The sequence below is a fragment of the Columba livia genome, chromosome 1 (genome assembly GCF_036013475.1).
Source record: "Columba livia isolate bColLiv1 breed racing homer chromosome 1, bColLiv1.pat.W.v2, whole genome shotgun sequence".
In the NCBI taxonomy this organism is placed as follows: Eukaryota; Metazoa; Chordata; class Aves; order Columbiformes; family Columbidae; genus Columba; species Columba livia.
This window is the reverse complement of record NC_088602.1, coordinates 8,514,525-8,532,502: the sequence shown is the minus strand read 5'-3', so window position 1 is coordinate 8,532,502 and position 17,978 is coordinate 8,514,525. Positions and strand designations below refer to the sequence as shown.

Below are 17,978 nucleotides of genomic sequence, written 5' to 3'. Positions count from 1 at the left end.
GAGAGCAGCGTAGGGGAAAGGGACCTGGAGGTCCTGGTGCACAGCAGGATGACCATGAGACAGCACTGTGCCCTTGTGGCCAGGAAGGCCAATGGCATCTTGGGGTGGATTAGAAGGGGAATGGTTAGTAGACTGAGAGAGGTTCTCTTTCCCCTCTACTCTGCCCTGGTGAGACCACACCTGGAATATTGTGTCCAGTTCTGGGCCCCTCAGTTCAAGGGCAGGGAACTGCTGGAGAGAGTCCAGCTCAGAACCACGAAGATGATTAAGGGAGTGGAACATCTGAGGGAGCTGGGTTTCTTTAGCTTGGAGGAAACTGAAGGGTGACCTTATCAATGTTTATAAATATGTAAAGGGTGAGTGTCACAAGGATGGAGCCAGGCTCTTCTAGGTGACAACCAATGATAGGACAAGGGGCAATGGGTTCGAACTGGAACACAAGAAGTTCCACTTAAAAGTGAGAAGAAACTTCTTCTCAGTGAGGGTGACAGAGCCTGGAACAGGCTGCCCAGGGAGGTTATGTAGTCTCCTTCTCTGCAGACATTCAAAACCCTCCTGGATACATTCCTGCGTAACCTCATCTGGGTGTTCCTGCTCTGGCAGGGGATTGGACTGGATGAGCTTTTGAGGTCCCTTCCAGTCCCTGACACTTTGTGATTCTGTGTTTCCAGGTCTCAACTAATTTCATCCTACACTAGAAATCTCAGGTAGGTTAGATAAGTTGTCCCCTTGAGGTTTTCTTTCACTATATACAAGAACACCCTAAAAAAAGATGTGTTAGGTTTGGTGAGCACTTGGCTTAAATATGTTTTCTCTGCATTACTCCTAACTGTAGACTGGTACCAAACTTCTAATTAAGGGCTGCCATATGTTTTTCATAATTATATAGCAGTGAAAGGCCAGATCTCTGGTTTAGCAGCTTTTCTGATTGCCTTTTTGGGCTTGTCTGCACCTGTAACTGGCAGCACATGCATGGCTTGATATCCAGCACCTGCTCCCACAAGCCTGACAGGTTAGGATGTCTTCAAGGAACAACTCAGTCTGTCCCCTTCTCCTAAAGCTCAAAGCCAAGATACATTTCTATTCGCTGCCAAGATACATTGCTGTTTACTTTTGTCTCTTATTCAGGACATCGATGTCCCCTCTTTGGAGAAAGAGTGCTCAACAACACCTGTGACAATAGTAGGCCTAGAGGACTCTGCCAGAAGCAACAGGTGAACAAGATGAGGTCCATGGGAGGATGCAAACAACCACATCCTTTCTTGAACACACAGAATCTGGAATTAAAATGTGTCTCATCCAGGAACGTATTTTACCTCCAGCAGAAGAAAAAAGATACTGTTGACCAGGACAAAATGTGTAAGTGCTACATGAAGAAGAGGTTTGCATGAAATGTTTGGATAACTTGGAGGGCCTTTGTTGCCCTGCTGTTCAAGAGCAGCATCACCGACATACACATCATATGGAAGAAGGCTACTCAGTCTCCTGACCTTACATATATTCATGATATGGAGTGTGATGAACTTACAGTTTCTGTAGAATAAGTTACCATAATCCAGTTAAGATCCAATGTTTAAAATAACTACTTACAAAGATAAGGTAAAAGTTACCTTTGATTTACAGCTGCACCTGTTGTACCAGAAGACTTCCAAATGTTTGAGAAGAAAATGTCTTTTAAGAAAAATATGTAGTGTATGGTAACTATCTAGATTCCAGCATTCAAGAGAGATTTCCTGGTGATGCACTAATCACTACTAGAGTTTATTTATCTTTCTAAGAAGAAAGTACTAGTCATCTTCAAGTGACATTTTCTTTCAAAAAAATGAGAAGTAAGGAACAGGTAAAAGAGTTTTTTATACGGCATTTTTTGAAAAACCTGAAATAAAGCACAGCAAAGAGAAGACCAAAATAAGCACCTGACGAACTTACAATTTTACTCTGACTTTGCAGGAGTTTCTCGCATTTAGTGCAGTTTAAGGATGAGATAAGCAGCTGAGTAAGTCCCTTAATGAAAATCAGTTCTACAGATTATGATAGATTCCTAAAATCCTTGAGAAAACCATTCTGCTGGGTTTTTAATTTTCACGTACTCTTTCATTTTGTTAAGATTTCTACCGGTAAGTTTTTTCTCTTTTTAAACTTCTGCAGTCACTTGATTTGATAGACCTGTTTACACTCAAACAAGTAAGCATTGCCTAATTCTTGCATGCTATATTTCTACACATCTACAACTGCATCCACCCACTCAATAAGATGAAGATGTCATCATATGAATTTTAATGATAAGAACTGTATTATGATTGTGGCACCAACAGCATCAAAACACAATTTATACAACTGTAATATTTTTAAACCACTGTACCTATTCTTTCAAATGAAACTTCTCATTAGAGTTTTTTGTCATGCTTAGTCTTATTTTCAAGAAGAGACTACTTTGACTAAAAAAATGCAACATCTGTAGAATTTTATTGCGAACAAACCCCATTTTAATTATATTTAATTGGATATTGTTTTTCAGCTGTCTTCAAGAAAGAAGACTGCTGCTTCTACGTCCATTATCATACACATAGGAAGATAACTACCCTGCCACTGATTTTCACTTAACATGAGAATTTTATTATTTTGGCTGGATAGTTTCACCCACTGCCTAACCACCCATGCCTCATCAGAATACACGGTTGCCAAATTCTTCTTGTACAAGTAACCCTAGGATATGTTTTCCTTTAAAAATGTCAAATTCGCTGCATAATTAAGGTGGTCCATTTTACATTTCAGAAACATCAAGGTCATTTGAGTATAAGATTTAAATAGCCCTTCATGGTTTCTGTTTTATCAGCAGACAAAAGAGTTATCCTTATTTAGCCCTTTGCCATCTCCAGATTTAGATAATTTCTTCATTAATTTTCAAAGGAAACCTGCTGATGTCCTTTTGATATTGTTTTCAAGAGTATTAGAAGCTTTCTTTCTCGCTGCATGCAAACAATAGAAAACAGTCTCCTGTGTTCTCTAATTCAAATATGATGCTTTTGTGTTTTAAAACTGTACTAAAGAGGCTGCTGGAAAGTTTTTTCATGCTAGTCTTCTCTGTCTGAGTGAGTGCATTTTGTGGGCTTTTTAAATAAGATACCCCACATTTATTTTTAATCGCAGTCCATAACTAAGCCCACTTCCTTTAACCCATATTTACTTTAAGAAACAAGGAAAATATGTCAAGATCTTTGAATTAAAATTTACCATAACCTAAAACTTTCTTGTCATAGTACAACTCTTCTTGTGCGAAAGTGGAAGACCAGTTTTGAAATAAAATTTATATTTTATCAGGATTAGGTCTTACAGTATATCTGCCCCTGATTTGTGGATCCTTCCACAGACACCTACAGGGCACCTGACCACCAGTCAGTGTACATCCTTTAGAAAAGATATCACCCTCAACACACAACTAACAGAGCTCCGAGAAGCCAAATCCAGCCCTTGATCAACACCTGTAAAGATCTGCAGCACAGTCTTGATCAACTTGTACCCTGCTAAAAGGGTGGGTTTTGATGATTCTTTTCCTCTTATGTTTCCTATATTGTTCACCAGGTCTAATCTTAAGTCAACCTTCTTCACTGTTTGTGTACCATACTCATCCTCTCTTTCTTACTCCTTCACGTTTACCTCGGGTTTTCTTGTTTCCATTCTCAAGGAGAAAATACCTATTTAGCAAGTAACCATTATAACTCCAGTAGATTCGCAAATCCCTAATTTTATCTTGCCATACCTAATTTTTTAAATCTTGTTCAGTACAAAATAATGTTTTCACTATCTCTCGTGAATCACTAGCCCCTAGCACTAGTCGAAACTTCTCATATCTACACCTCAGCCTCCACTGCTTTCTCTGATTTTCATATTTTACTTGTTTCTTACTACCTCCAAACCTGCTCTTTACATTTTTTCTCAGATGCAGGCACACACACATACATACTGAATTAAACATAGGTTATCTCATCCCACTTCATCCTAAGGATTATTCATGAGTTCATGTTGTATTCATACAAGTCTTATGAGGAGCAGCTGAGGAAAATGGGGCTGTTCAGCCTGGAGAAAAGGAGGCTGAGGGGAGACCTTATCACTCTCCACAACTACCTGAAAGGAGGTTGTAGCATGGAGGGGGTTGGTCTCTTCTCCCAAGTAGCAACTGATAGGACAAGAGGAAATGGCCTCAAGTTGGACCAATAGAGGTTTATAGTGGATATGAGGAAAAAAAATGAATAGTTTCAAAATCTCATCCAAATAAGGGATTCTCTTTTGGTTTTCCCTACTTTCTGCTCTCACTCCTTACAATACTTTCTCCTATTCAGCAACAATTTAGATCTTTGTAGCTGTTATGTCTCCATAGATCTGACATTTTCTACAGTCTGAAAAACTGTATACCCTTTTCACAAAGAAAAAAAACTTTATACCCTTCTCCTAGGTATTCTTGTTTCATGCAGCTTACATATTATGTGATAACACTCTGTTCTTCACAATGTAAGCCATCAAATTTTCCTTTGTCTTCTCTTTGTTTTGTTTGTATTCTGGTGTTGGCCATATACACGACAAAAGAAGAGTTTCTATATGTTGTTAAGTGTAAGCACTTGATACCTCTAATGCAGACCCATCACAAAACTGCCAGTTCCATGGGCATAATCCATGGAGCAGATCAAAGCAGAGATCACGATTTCAAAAGAGGTTCGCAGTAAATGGGAATGAAATTACATCCCTGTGTGAATTCTGTTTAAGCTAGCACTTCCAGGTTGTACACAGTTAATATCAACAAAAGAGGAAGAATGCATATTGCAGCTTTTGCAATTACAGCCTTGTCTCTTACACTAAAAGAAACTTCTATGCCATGGTATTAGCTATTTAACAGGTAGAAATCTAAGTTAAGCCATTGTCTAGGCTTTTATTTTACAGGTACTAGACAGAGGAATCAAGAAGGGGTGATATATGTCATGTGCCTTAGTCTTCGGATGAAAGTGCCATTTGAGGAACCTGTGTTTGCCCACTGACTATAGAGAAACTTGAGACTGTTAGGATTTGCATCTTAAAAAACAAAACAAAGCAAAACAAAACAAAACAAAACATAAAATCCTTATATTTCTGCATCTTAAATTTATAGTATACATCAGTGCAGGAATTTGAAACTGTGCATTCCAGAGTAATGGATGCAGTCTTTTCTTTCCACAAAATTGCATTCTTTCTTGTGTAATTCAGGTCATCTACTGTACCACTTTAGAAGTTCCCAGTCACTCTGCCTTTCATTTTCTTCTGTGCCTCTGTTATTGCTGACACCCTAACAGATGAGTTATCATAAATTCTCTTTTTGTCAGGTTCCTATATCTCTGGTCCATTTCAGTTTTAGAAGAAAATAAATGAAAGTTTTCAACAGTCTGAACAGTTAATACATTTCTAGACATGATTTTCTTGTGTAGTATCTTATTCTATGTACAAGATACATGAAAATGGAAAACTTCTGTTTCTTGATTGACCTTATCTCATCAACAAAGATTATGAAGTATTTGTAACTTGGGACTTACAAGGTTATTTTAATAATATTTAATACTGTAATTTGCATGATTTTATTTAAAATGTCAGTAACTGTAGTTGGAAGGTTTAAAAGGCAGAAATTAATACATGAACTGTGGATTAAGTTTGATTTATTTAAACATTTAAGATAAAATTTTCTGTCAGTTTTAGGGAGAAATCAATAACATACTAATTTTAGGCCAGGCAGGAAGAATAATTTACTGCATTCTTTGACATCCATGACATGTTTATGTAGCAATCATATTATGAAATATATGTAACATACACAATGGGCATGCCCCACTTCCTCAATAAATAAATATACAACCAGCATTGTCTAATCTCTTGCAATTTGTTAAATGGCAGCATACTCTGACTCATACCTTGTACCTAAAATTCTCTCCCAGTAGCTTTGTTTGTATTTGAGAGTTTATAATCCCTTCCCTGCTCTCTCACCCCATTGCCTATGAACAAACCGCAATCAATGAATTCCTCTGGGTTCTTTTCTTCTTGTCTGTTAACTCCAGCACAAATACTGAAGGCTAAACTGCACTCTCAGTAACACTGGTGCAATCCCACTGGTGTCACTGGGCTTGTACTATTGTAACTGATGTTACATTTAATCATGTATGGCTGTACTTATACCTGCATGAGGGGCAAGACCTGAAAAGGTAAAAAAAATACTTGCACAAATAATAAAAAATGAGTAATATTTACATAAATAAAGTGTATGCACATTTATAACCAAATATTCATGTATTCCACAGGACAAGATTTTTATGCACGAATCACTTGCTTTACAAGTATTTTTATAGCAGCAGAAAGGTTCACTGTTTCTCTTAAAATCTTGGTAGACGCTTTAGTGTATGTCTGGCCAGGGAGCCACAGAGCCGCAGTCCTCTGCACTCTACAACTAAAAGCATAGCAGAGCAGCTCCCTCATGCCCAATTAATTTTGCTGCAAGGAAAAAAAAAAGTAAAAAGACAATCTGAGTGTCTGAGACAAAATCAAAGTGGTTTTGTGCTCCCTTTCACAAGCTCAGAGAGAGAAAACTGATGTAGCTGTTGTTCACAGGGATTAATAGTGTAATAGAGAGCACCCTGAGAGGCAGCCAGTACAGCACAACTGATCATCACCAATCACAACCTAAGTGTAGCCAAAATTCAGTAAATTGCTTCAAATGCCTTTCTGCTTTCTTGGTAAGAAAAATTAGTTTGCATCATTTTGAGAGAAATTTCAGTTTCCCCGAAAAATTTCTTCAACTGAAATCTAAGGAGAAAGGGAAGAATCACTTCCATCTGTCTTCGGTTTCATTTCTGATACAAAGATGAAATCTTAAGAGGTGAACCTGAATGTTATTTTTGAAATTATTTCTATACATTGCCTCAGTACTCTAGAAAAAGAAAAAAAAAAAAAGATAAAGCTTTTAAGGTTACATCTTAACTACTGCATACAACAGTGCAGATGCTTAGAAGCACTAAGGAAAAAGTCTGAGAGAAATGCTGACACATAATGCTCTTTAAAACAAACACAAAAAGCTTGCACTGCACAACAAGCTCCCTCAGGTTCTCAGGTTTGGAAGGCAGTGTTGGAAAAAAACCTATGGCAGAAAAAATATAAGACTATTTTTAATACACTAAAGTGCACAACTGCAACACAGAAATACTTTGAAAATGTTCGATGTTATGCAACAGCACTTTAAAGTGTCAAGTATTGCATCATCTCTTTTCAGAAGCAGAGCATAATTTACCAAATATATGAAGTATCTTTAGCATGTGCTACATAGGCTTCCTGACATAATAAAGCCTATGATTTCCACATATAAACTGTAAACTATTTGGCAGCAGAGATTTGGAAAACATTCTTGTTCGTATCTCTTCAATATGTAATAAAGTTAGTGGTCAGTGATCATCATAGGTAGAGTTGCGTATAATGTATGTCCTGAACATTACAGAATCACAGAATGATTGGGGTTGGAAGGGACCTCTAGAGATCATCTATTCCAACCCACCTGCTAAAGCAGTTTCACCTGAGCTGATCTCTGTTATACATAAGCCACTAAACAGCCATTCCTTGGCTTTACTACACTGTACATCCTCTGATGCTCTGCAGATGTGTCATTTTCCAGGATTTTTTTTTTTTCTGTTTAATCCAATATTTGGAATCTGTCAGGGTATGTCATAAAAGCTCATCTGCACTCCTAGAAAAGAACGGAAAGAGTCAGTTGCGTGTGAGGGAGCCCAGATGGCACCCTGCCTGGCTGCTCCCAGGCTGATCACAGGACCCATCAGTCCATCAAAGCCCATCACCCCTATAGCCCCATTGGAGACCTGTCCCTTCCCAGGGAAACCTCAACCCCATGGGCTAAAGGTAACACCCAGCATCATGGTCACCTGGAGAGCACCTTACAGACTGGGAAAGGTATCACTGCCCATGGGGTTAGGACATATGCCTGTGGGGTTGGGACCATGCAAACATGGTCAGTGCACTCCCCTGTCCATGTCCTGCATCTGCTGAGCATCATCTGTCCTGTCTTCTATTAAACTCTATGTATTTTCTTCAGTGACAAGTGCTCTATTCTGTGTGTAAATGGGGGGGTGCACATGAGGCAACTGGAAGAGCTGCCAACTTTGAGGGACAAGGAGTCCAAGACAACTGGGATGGACACAATGAGGCCATTGGTGGTGCGTTTGTTTGTGTGAGTGCTGATTGCATCCGTGTTCTGTTCAGCCATGTGGCCGTGTATCTACGTGTCTGTGTGTCTGTGTGTATATGTGTCCGCATGTCCTGTTTGTGTGTGCACTGACTGGAAACACACACACAGCCTTGCTACTGGTTGGATATTGCAGCATGGAGTTGCAACAGCCTCTCATCTATCAGGCTACCAAATTCAGCAACCCCCTAACATCATGTAATAATTCATGCATGCATATTGCAAATATAGTATTTTTTTCCTCTATCACAGTCAATGTAAGACTAAACTGAGAAAAAAAATTGCTTACGTTTGCAGGCTTATGTTCTTTGTTATGTATCTCCTATTTTCACCATAGCAGAAAGATTAAAAATGTGACAGGAAAAGCTATTCTCATAATCTCTTTGAGTCATTCTTTACAAAGAATTGGCAGGGAAAGAACAATGGCTAGAAAGAGACCTGGAAATAAGAAACTGCACTCAAAGGGTATATGATGGAAAACTATATACAATATTAAAGCTTTAACTTTAGTAAAGTAGAGGAATGCTGACAAAATATAAATTAATTAGCTTTTAGGTACAGCAAAATATTAAAAATATATGGAATTCAAGAATGGGGTAGAAAGTCAATAATAATTTATTTTTCTTCTATGGGTTTGCATATAGAGATAAGGTTCCTTGAGACATGGAACTGAAATTGGGATGCCCAGTCCTCACTAAAGACTGACCTGTCTTACTGATGAGATCAATCTCCTGAAGTCATGAGAATGGCTCCTGGAGATTGGTCCCTATTTTGAAAGACTGACACCTTTCAACAATGTCAAGATAGTTGAAAAGGGAAATATGTTTGTTTCCTTCTGCATGAAAATTGAATGCCTGGAGAATGGAAGAGGAGCACTTCTCCAATTTGTTTTATAAACAAATTAAAGGTATACATGGTGGCTTTAAAAAGAAAGAAAACAGTATTGAAAGCACCAGCTGCAAGTATGTTTGTCCTCCTATGGGGGAATAACAAGAGGTCATATGGACAGTTGGAGACTTTCACAATTTATAGAGTAAGAAAGAGCACTGTTAAGATAACAACAATCTGCTTCTACTAAAGAGAAAGATGATGGTGAAAACGGAGTGATTAATCAAACTTATATCCTGCACATTATTTGAAAAATCATTATAATCTCAAGAGCTTCCAGATAAACCCAGTGTACTATGCTCACATTTTCATCACCTTTGCAAAGTCTAACTCTTGAGTTTGGACATTATACACAACTAATTTTGTAATGATCGCACTACTGCTTGGTTGAGCTCTGTAAAGAATGAGACAATCACACCAAAGTCCAGCAAAGTGAAGTTTTCTGCCTAGCTTCATAAACCATCAAAAATTCAGCACAAATAATTTGTGACTATAAATAATCCAGAGTTTTAAACTATTGCCATCTTCATGCAGAACTGTTTACAGGCAGAAATTACTTGGCAGCTGATGGAATATGATAAGGTAAGATACAAAATTTGCACTTCTGTTGTCATTCCTTTTTATTAATAAACTCCACAAAGTGGAAATTTATCTCATGTAGGCATCTTTACTTTCTATTACTATCAAACAAGTCAATCTTTCGTAGAAAATTATGAGAGCTGGGATTTTTAAGATCAGGAAAACAGATATTATCTGTTGAATATTTGGGTTTGCTACTATATACAGAAAGCTAGGTCATCTAAACACTGATTAAAAATATTATTACCATTGTGGCTGATCCACCAGATCACTGCATTAAAAGTAACATGGGTTTTTATATTGTAAAATGTGGATTAGAAATAAGTCACGTTCCGAAACAGTCAACACTCACAACTTGCAACAGCAGGGACTTTGCTTCAGAACATTTCCTGAAACTGTGCTGAAGGTGTGTTAGTGTTACATGATGGATCAACTAATCCCTAGCTAACAGTGAGGGACAATGACAATTTAAATTCAATTATTAAATGTTGCATTTTTATTACAGCAAAATTTTGTTCATTCAGATGTACTTATGTTGCTGTAGGAAAAGAGTGAGAACACACTGCAGCTATTCTAATTTTTTTTTAAAGTTAACACATATAATGTGAAAAAACTCTCATAAAAACTGCAGTGGGTAATGTCAAGAGCAATACGTAAGAGATCATAAGGTAAGGAAAACTTTTCTATCCAATGTTATTACTAATGTTGCATTATGTATTGCCAGGATAACAACCTTCCCTTGGCTGAACTTTAAGAGGTAGTTTGCAAAGCAAAACATCAATCAATACCATACATAAAAAATAAATACCCTTAAAATTCCAAAGGGTACTCATAAAACAAATTTCAGATGTGTCTCATCTTAAAAGACCGAGCATCATAGAAATTAAGCCCTGCCACTTCCAATAAGACACGAAGCCAGTATTTTTATTTTCAACTTTTCATCAAAAATAGTTTTCTGTTTAATACTGAGCAGTTGCATTCTCCTTACTTCTTAGGCTATCAAAGTAAAAGGAATAGGTCTGTCTCTGACAACAGTACTCTAAATTTTGCCTAACTCAGGTCTGAAGTCCTTTAAAATGAAGTCTTATGGAACAGGGAAGCTCTTCCTTTAGCATAATTGAAATTATTAAGATAACGACATATGTGCTAACTCTTCTTTCACTTTTGAAAACAGCTTTCAGTTAAATTCTACACCTTGCTAACACAGTGAAAACTACCTAGAAGTGCCATTGTCTCAAATAATGAAGAAATTAAGTCTATAAATAAGTAATTATTCACTTGTAGTCCTTAAGCTTTGCTCATTCACAATAAAGCTATCATCGTGGAAAACTAGCTTTATCAATTTCTGAAATATATAGTCCAGTTAAGCTTTTTATGCAAAAAGGAAAAACAAACCAAACCAAACCAAACATAAAATGAACAGAAATATTTAAGGAAGACAATGAGTTTGATGGCTTAAGACCATGGATTCTACTATAAAAGAATGTTTTCAAGAGGTTACCTTAACCACTGGATCCTTTCAAATCCACAGACCTTACTGATTTCAGCTTACTGCTGCAAAATCCAGGAATGTTAACTGTGGGTCTGTAGTGTAATATATCAAAAATGACACAAAAGCAAAAGCTAATTTAAGGGCAGGGAGAGCAAGATGAAAGCAAATTCAGACTGCATTTAATTTAGGCCAGTTTGGACCATGCAGTTCTAGGCTAACTCAAATCTCCAAGCGCTTCAAACAACTCTAACAGACATAGTTTGTGTTCTGCAATACATACCAACCTCATGGACAAATTATCTCGCTTGAATTACAAATGAAATATAGCTGGGCATAGAGGAGAGGTATGTACACAGACCCCCACACCCACGAAAATATATATGATGTTTCTCAGGGTGATAGAAAGAGCTTATAGAGCAGTTCCTTGCTGGCTTCCCCATGGAAAAAGCTACAAGGACAAGAAGAGCAGCCCAACAGGAATAGACTCACAGGGTGGAATGGCTGCAAAATCAAAGCATGGTGCCTCTTTCAGGGGGTTTATCTCAGTGTGGTTCAAAGGACCAACATCCTGAGGGTATCCAGAAGCCTGTTGCCAAGTTTAGATTTTGTCAGAAAGTCTGCTTCATAAACTCCACTGTGTGAACTAAAGACTGGTAAATGCAGGGAATTTGCTTCTCAGGCACACCCATTATCTGGACATGTACTCTAAGGAGACCAAATCCAAAAAGTACAAGGCATTACACATTTTCTGTGGTGTGTCCACCTGCAGCAGAGGGACACAGACAAATGTATGATGTGCTCTCTTTACAATTCAATAAGATAATGGGAATGTTTCAATCCAATATCTGTAGAAAGAACTTCTTGACTGAATCTAAATGCCAAGGTTATTCACAGGCAATTGAAAACTGAAAGTATTATAATTTTGCAGAATAGAAGCGTGAAAGAATAATTAGATACATGACCAACAGATGCTTTTACTTGTTGGACTGACAGGATGTTGATATTTCTACCCACATTCAGAAACAATGAAGGTTTTCTTCAGATTTCTTTGTGTAAGATGATACATAGCACTCAAATATGCAAAGTAATGCTCATTCCTGAGGAGAATAAAGAAATCAGCCCCAAATTTTGAAGCTATTTTACTGTAAAAAGTTTTTTCCCTAGGTAAAAATTATGTCTTTCATGATGCTTAAATATTCAAAATTTTATCCAGAATTCAAAAGAGAAACCCAGGAAAGCAATTACATTTTTACTTCAAAATCACCTTGGCCCCTTTTGTAAGGAGGTTTCTTTCTAAAACAATATATTTTAAAACAAAACATTTGAAATATATTGATTTTCAGAAAGAAAAACATTGTATATGAAACAGAGGCAAAATAAATCAGATTCATAAGATCCATTTTGTACTTTTGCTTTGGGTTTTGGACAGCAACAATATATTTTTCTGTTATACATCATACTAAAATCCATTTAAGTCACTAGATGGCAGGACTAAGTTTTTTCAGGATTAAGGGGAATTGTTTTATGTTAATTAATTAGTCTTGTGTTATGTTGCACTTTTTTCACCTCAAAATATTTTATAAATATGATTTGAATCAATGTTGTCAATACTGGTGCGATCAAAGAGAAAGCTCTTATCCCACTGCAGAAATGATGACATGCAGAACACAGCAGTGATTGCCAGGGCAGACATCATTGTTGTGATACAGAGAAGCCAAACCAATGCAGCTTTTACAAGCTACACAGAGCTCTACCAGATTTTGCTTTTCCATTGTAATCCACATTAACTGGCAGACTGAAAGGTGAATATAAACAACAAGCAAACAAAACTGGTGTTTAACAATCTGGAAAATAGAAGAGTCGTTCAAGATAATAAGATGTGCAATCTGACTTTCAAGACTATGATCAAACTAATTAAGAAAGAAGCAACAAATTTATTCTGAAGTGAAGTAAATGGGAAAATAGATACATATATAATTATGTTGATAATTTTATATATGTTAATACATTTATTAATAAAAAAAATCCCAGCTCCAAGAGCTCCTTACTTTTTGTATAAATCCAGATCATACTCTTTTAGACAAGAAATTCTTTTTAATCCTCTCTTACCACTGTCTTGAAAAATTTGCTCATCAGTGCTGGTTATATATGACACTTCATATTCAATATGTAGTGTCACATTATTTATGCTTTATTGTAGAAATACATAAGGTCACCTCCCTCCTCCAGTTTACTTCTTTAGGTCTAGGCTGCGACCTACATTCATATTATCCAATAAAAGCCTTTAGAGTACTGACTGTCTCTTAGAAATTTGAAAATTTTCCCCATTCTTTTTACAGTCAGAAGAGGAGGAATTTATTTTTCTTCACACCCTTCGTTTAAGTCTTTATGCACCTTCTTCTAATGTGCAAAATCCAGGTGTGCTGGCTGACTGAGATGACAGAGAAACAGTAATAATAGTAACAAAAATAGTAATAATTTGGAAGAACAATGGGAGATTGAAGAAATACGAGGAATTCATTGGGACCAAAAGAAGATTAAAGTACGTATACCCTAGATCTCAGCACTGTGACAAGACAGAAGGAGGAAGGGAACAATCACAGTACCTGAGTGAACTTAATTAATTAATTAATTAATGTTTGGTTAAGCTGAAAGGAAAAAGAAATTCCATCATTAAATAAACAGGGAGATTCCCATCAATTTCTGAAAGTGTTGCAGCAAATCCAGACTTCTAGCTACTTTTAACTTAACTATACAGCATTTTGGAAACGAAAAAAGAAATAAATGAAGCTTATTCTATACAACAGAGAAACTGAGATGATTCATATGTTATTAAACTAATGCTTCTCATTATACAAAAAGATCTAAAATTTACAGTCAAAGAATAGAGAACAAACAAACACCCACAAATGTTTAATTGTGCTTAAAATGCCACAGAATAATTCGTTTTGTACCATCGAAGCTCCTTATCAAATTTATTCCCACCAAAGCTTGGCAAGCCAAAGTTGTCAAGCCACTGAACCTAGAAACAAAGCTAATTAGCTGTTTCTTCTGTTATACACTGCAGGCCCAAATTACAAGGAATAACACACAGTGTAACAGAATGTGGCCTTTTGTTTTATCTCATGTCAGAAAAGCACATTGATAAAAACAATCCCTCACAGGATGATATTTTTTTTCCAGACTATTGAGTTGAAAGGTTTGAAGAATGTCCACAGTACCAAAGGATTTAATTACATGAATTTAAATCATTAGAATATTAATGAGACTAATCATGCAGCTTACCAGTTGTATACCAACTGTAAAAAGGAAATTTCATTCTGGTGGACCAGTGGATGCATTACATTTGAAAATGCTTTGTGAATGCTAATCATTGCTGCGAGGCCCCTTCCCTCTGAAAACACTCAGGAATTTTTGGAGGAAGATGGAAAAGAGGATGAGCAGAGATGCTATTGAAATGGAAATGCATTGAAGGTACATCACATAAATAAAACAACGAGATAGGTTTCTCGCACTGCTGAGCCAACAGCTGAACGAAATCATGGAAAGTCTCCATCTGGTATGCAACAACATTAAAAATAGCCTGACCTTGTTTAGGGATGTATCAGGCTGTCAGTTGTGGCTACTAATGTCAGAGATAAGTAAAACCATTTTGATTCACCAACATTTACAAACTTAGACTTATTCCTATGTTCAAAATTTGAAAATAAGACATAAAATAGATTACTTTGTTATTGTAAAACAATGAAAATCAGTTATTTGAGAAAAAATAGATTTTCATAAAAGAAAAAGAAATATATTCTTTTATTTCTTTAAAGTAGCTTTTTTTTTTTTTAAACACATGAGCGAGCAACACTAGTTGTCATGAAAAGCATTTTAGAAAACCCCAACAGTCAGAAATCAAAAACTAGTATGTCAAATTTTCATAAGAAGTATCACTTATATATATATCCACTTGTATTTCAATTTTATTTAACAAGTTAAATTAGAAGTGTTACTGAGATTTGTGAAAGGCACATTGAAATGGAAGAATGAAAGGACAAGCATCTAAGACTAGAGAAAACCAAGATGGTAGAAAAAGAATGTGATCATAGGAAGCACTGTCCAATTGGTAAATTTTAAACATTTCTGCCTGTTCCTCCCACAGGAGGATTCCTGGACTCTAAGTGTGCTTTGAGGCCTGAAGAGGAGCTGGATAGCATGGATCTAAGATGACTCAGGCTCTGAAGGTTAACACTTCTGGGTGTTTTAGACTCGCTACAGTTATGAGAGAGGATCAGCTACACTATGCCCAGTTACATCATGACTGCTTTCAGCTTTGGACAGAAAATATCACAACTGAACTTGACTTCTCTGATCCTTCTCTTTAGTGACAAGTGACAGAACCCGAGGGAATGGCAGGAAGATGTGCCAGGGGAGGTTTAGGTTGGACATGGGGAAAAGGTTCTTCCCCCAGAGGGTGTTGGACACTGGAACAGGCTCCCCAGGGAGGTGTCACGGCCCCAAGCCTGACAGTGTTCAAGAAGAGACTGGACAATGTCCTCAGACACACGGTGTGAACTGTGGGGTTGTCCTGTGCAGGGACAGGAGTTGGACTCGATGATCATTGTGAGTCCCTTCCAGCTCAGGACATTCTGTGACTCCACAATTCTATACGGTCATCCTTAGTGACAGATCAATGGAAGCAGGTGGACATCTAAACTTAACTTTGAAACTATTCACACACAGCCAAAATGGTAGATAGGAAGATTCTACAAGGTGAATTGGTGAAACTGAAAGACTTTATACCCCTGAATGTTATGTAATGGAAATTTCAATATCTCATCTATACTCCTGCCAAATTCAGGATCCATGTGCACTGCTATTAATTAATTTGAATTTGGAATTTAAGGTGTTACTTCGCTAGTGTGTAGTATTTTTGATAAAGACAAATTTGTCCCTATAGTATTAGATATTTTTTCATGGTAACTAAAAGAATGACACCTTTCTGAAGCTTTAGTAAATATCTAGCTAACTCTGAGGACACTTAAGCGTTCGCCAGAGATGTTCCTAGGCATTTACAGTCTTCCTCCAGGCATGTCTGAAAGTCCTAACAGTGCTGAAAAGGCAGGTGCTTGACTCATGTTCCTAATTCAAAATAATAATTAAATCCAGCTTTCTGTTATCTCTCTGAACTGACATGTCTGGAAAAAAACCAAACCAAACCAAACCAAACCAAACCAAACCAAACCAAACCAAACCAAACCAAAACAAACCAAAACAAAACACCAAAACAAAATTAAAAAAAAAAAACAAACAACAAAAAACATTTTAGGACATATCTGCTCAATTACATTTCCTGTAAGATAAATGACATCATGATGATTGCATTATTACACACATAGTTCATCCAGTTTGGAAGGTTTTCCTCTGCCTTTCCAAATATTTGAGAGACAAAGACCCCAAAATAACCCACAGTGTTACAGGCCCCACATGGTATTCTAGGCTGCACTGGGTCCGCCTGGGATGGAATTAGTTTTCTTCACAGTAGCACACATCTCTATCGTTTGATTTGTGGCTGGAACAGTGTTGGTAGCACACCAATGTTTTGGCTGTTGCTGAAGAGCACTTGCAATGTCAAGGTTTTCTCTCTTTCTCATTTTGCCCTTCGTCCCCCAACAGCGAGTTGACTGGGGATGGTTAAAGCGCTGGGAGAGGACCCAGTCAGAACAGCTGACCCCAACAGACTAAAGGGGTATTTTATGCCATATGATGTCATGCTAAGCATGGGCTCAGAGAAAGGAGGAGAAAGGGAAAAGATTCATGGTTATGGCATTTGTGTTCCCAAGTAACTGCTGCACATGATGAAACCTTGCTTTCCAGGAAACATTTCTTCCTGGAAAGGGTTGTCAGGCATTGGAACAGGCTCCCCAGGGCTGTGGTAGAGTCACCATCCCTGAAGGGGTTTAACAGATGTAGAGATGAGGTTCTTCGGGACATGGTTTCGTGCCAGTATTAGGTTAATGGTTGGACTTGATGACGTTAAAGGTCTTTTCAAACCAAAATTATTCTGTGATTTTATCTGCCTGACAATGGGAAGTAGTAAGTGAATTCCTTGTTCTGCCTTGCCTGCCAATGCAGCTTTTGTTTTCCCTGTTTAACTGTCATTATCTCAATATACAACTTTTCTCACTTTCCTTCCATTTTCTCACTGAACCACAGGAAAGGGGAGTGAGAAGAATCTTTGGCTATTGGCCAGAGTCAACACACCACATGCTGTTTGCAAACCTGTTTTTGAAAGGTTCCCAGTGCTAGGAGGAGATGCACACACAATCAAACATGTATCTGGCACGGTGACTACAGCACTTTCCTAGGAGGAAATACCACAAAATGAAACCGAACTAACCTAAACTGAACTAGTCCCAGGAGCAGGAAAGAGAACACAGGTTTCCTAGCCCACTCTCTCATATGTTAGGATGGAGGGAGAGATCATTTTTCCATATGTTAGTCTATCTGTCTCATTTTGGAAAATGTTCAAGCAATCAAATCCTGATCAGAAAGAAATGCCTATGTGTAAAGCAAAGATCTCATGCCCTGTTTTTGCCTGCACTCAGCACATATGCTTCACCTTGATATTTGCTATTTGATAGTCAAAATAAGTCCCTCTTTGGTAGCTCTGCTGTGTGACATATTTAAGAGACGTGACTCTTCCCATGCACCAGGTAAGATAAAGGTGTCTAATTCAGAATTGTCTATTTTTACAGCAAGCATCTTCTGTTT

The 17,978-nt window shown here is 37.4% G+C and overlaps 1 protein-coding gene and 1 long non-coding RNA gene across 32 annotated transcripts in view; one reads left to right on the top strand and one right to left on the bottom strand.

Moving 5' to 3' along the window:
* Positions 1 to 5,890, top strand: part of LOC110364928 (uncharacterized) — a 66,218-nt gene extending 60,328 nt beyond the window's left edge. Inside the window, exon 5 of the long non-coding RNA XR_010469788.1 lies at positions 1,129 to 5,890. This is a non-coding gene — a long non-coding RNA (uncharacterized LOC110364928). The remainder of the gene's footprint in view (positions 1 to 1,128) is intronic.
* The window catches only part of DLG2 (discs large MAGUK scaffold protein 2), a 1,055,145-nt gene that overhangs the window by 404,362 nt on the left and 632,805 nt on the right, over positions 1 to 17,978 (bottom strand). The window lies entirely within an intron of this gene.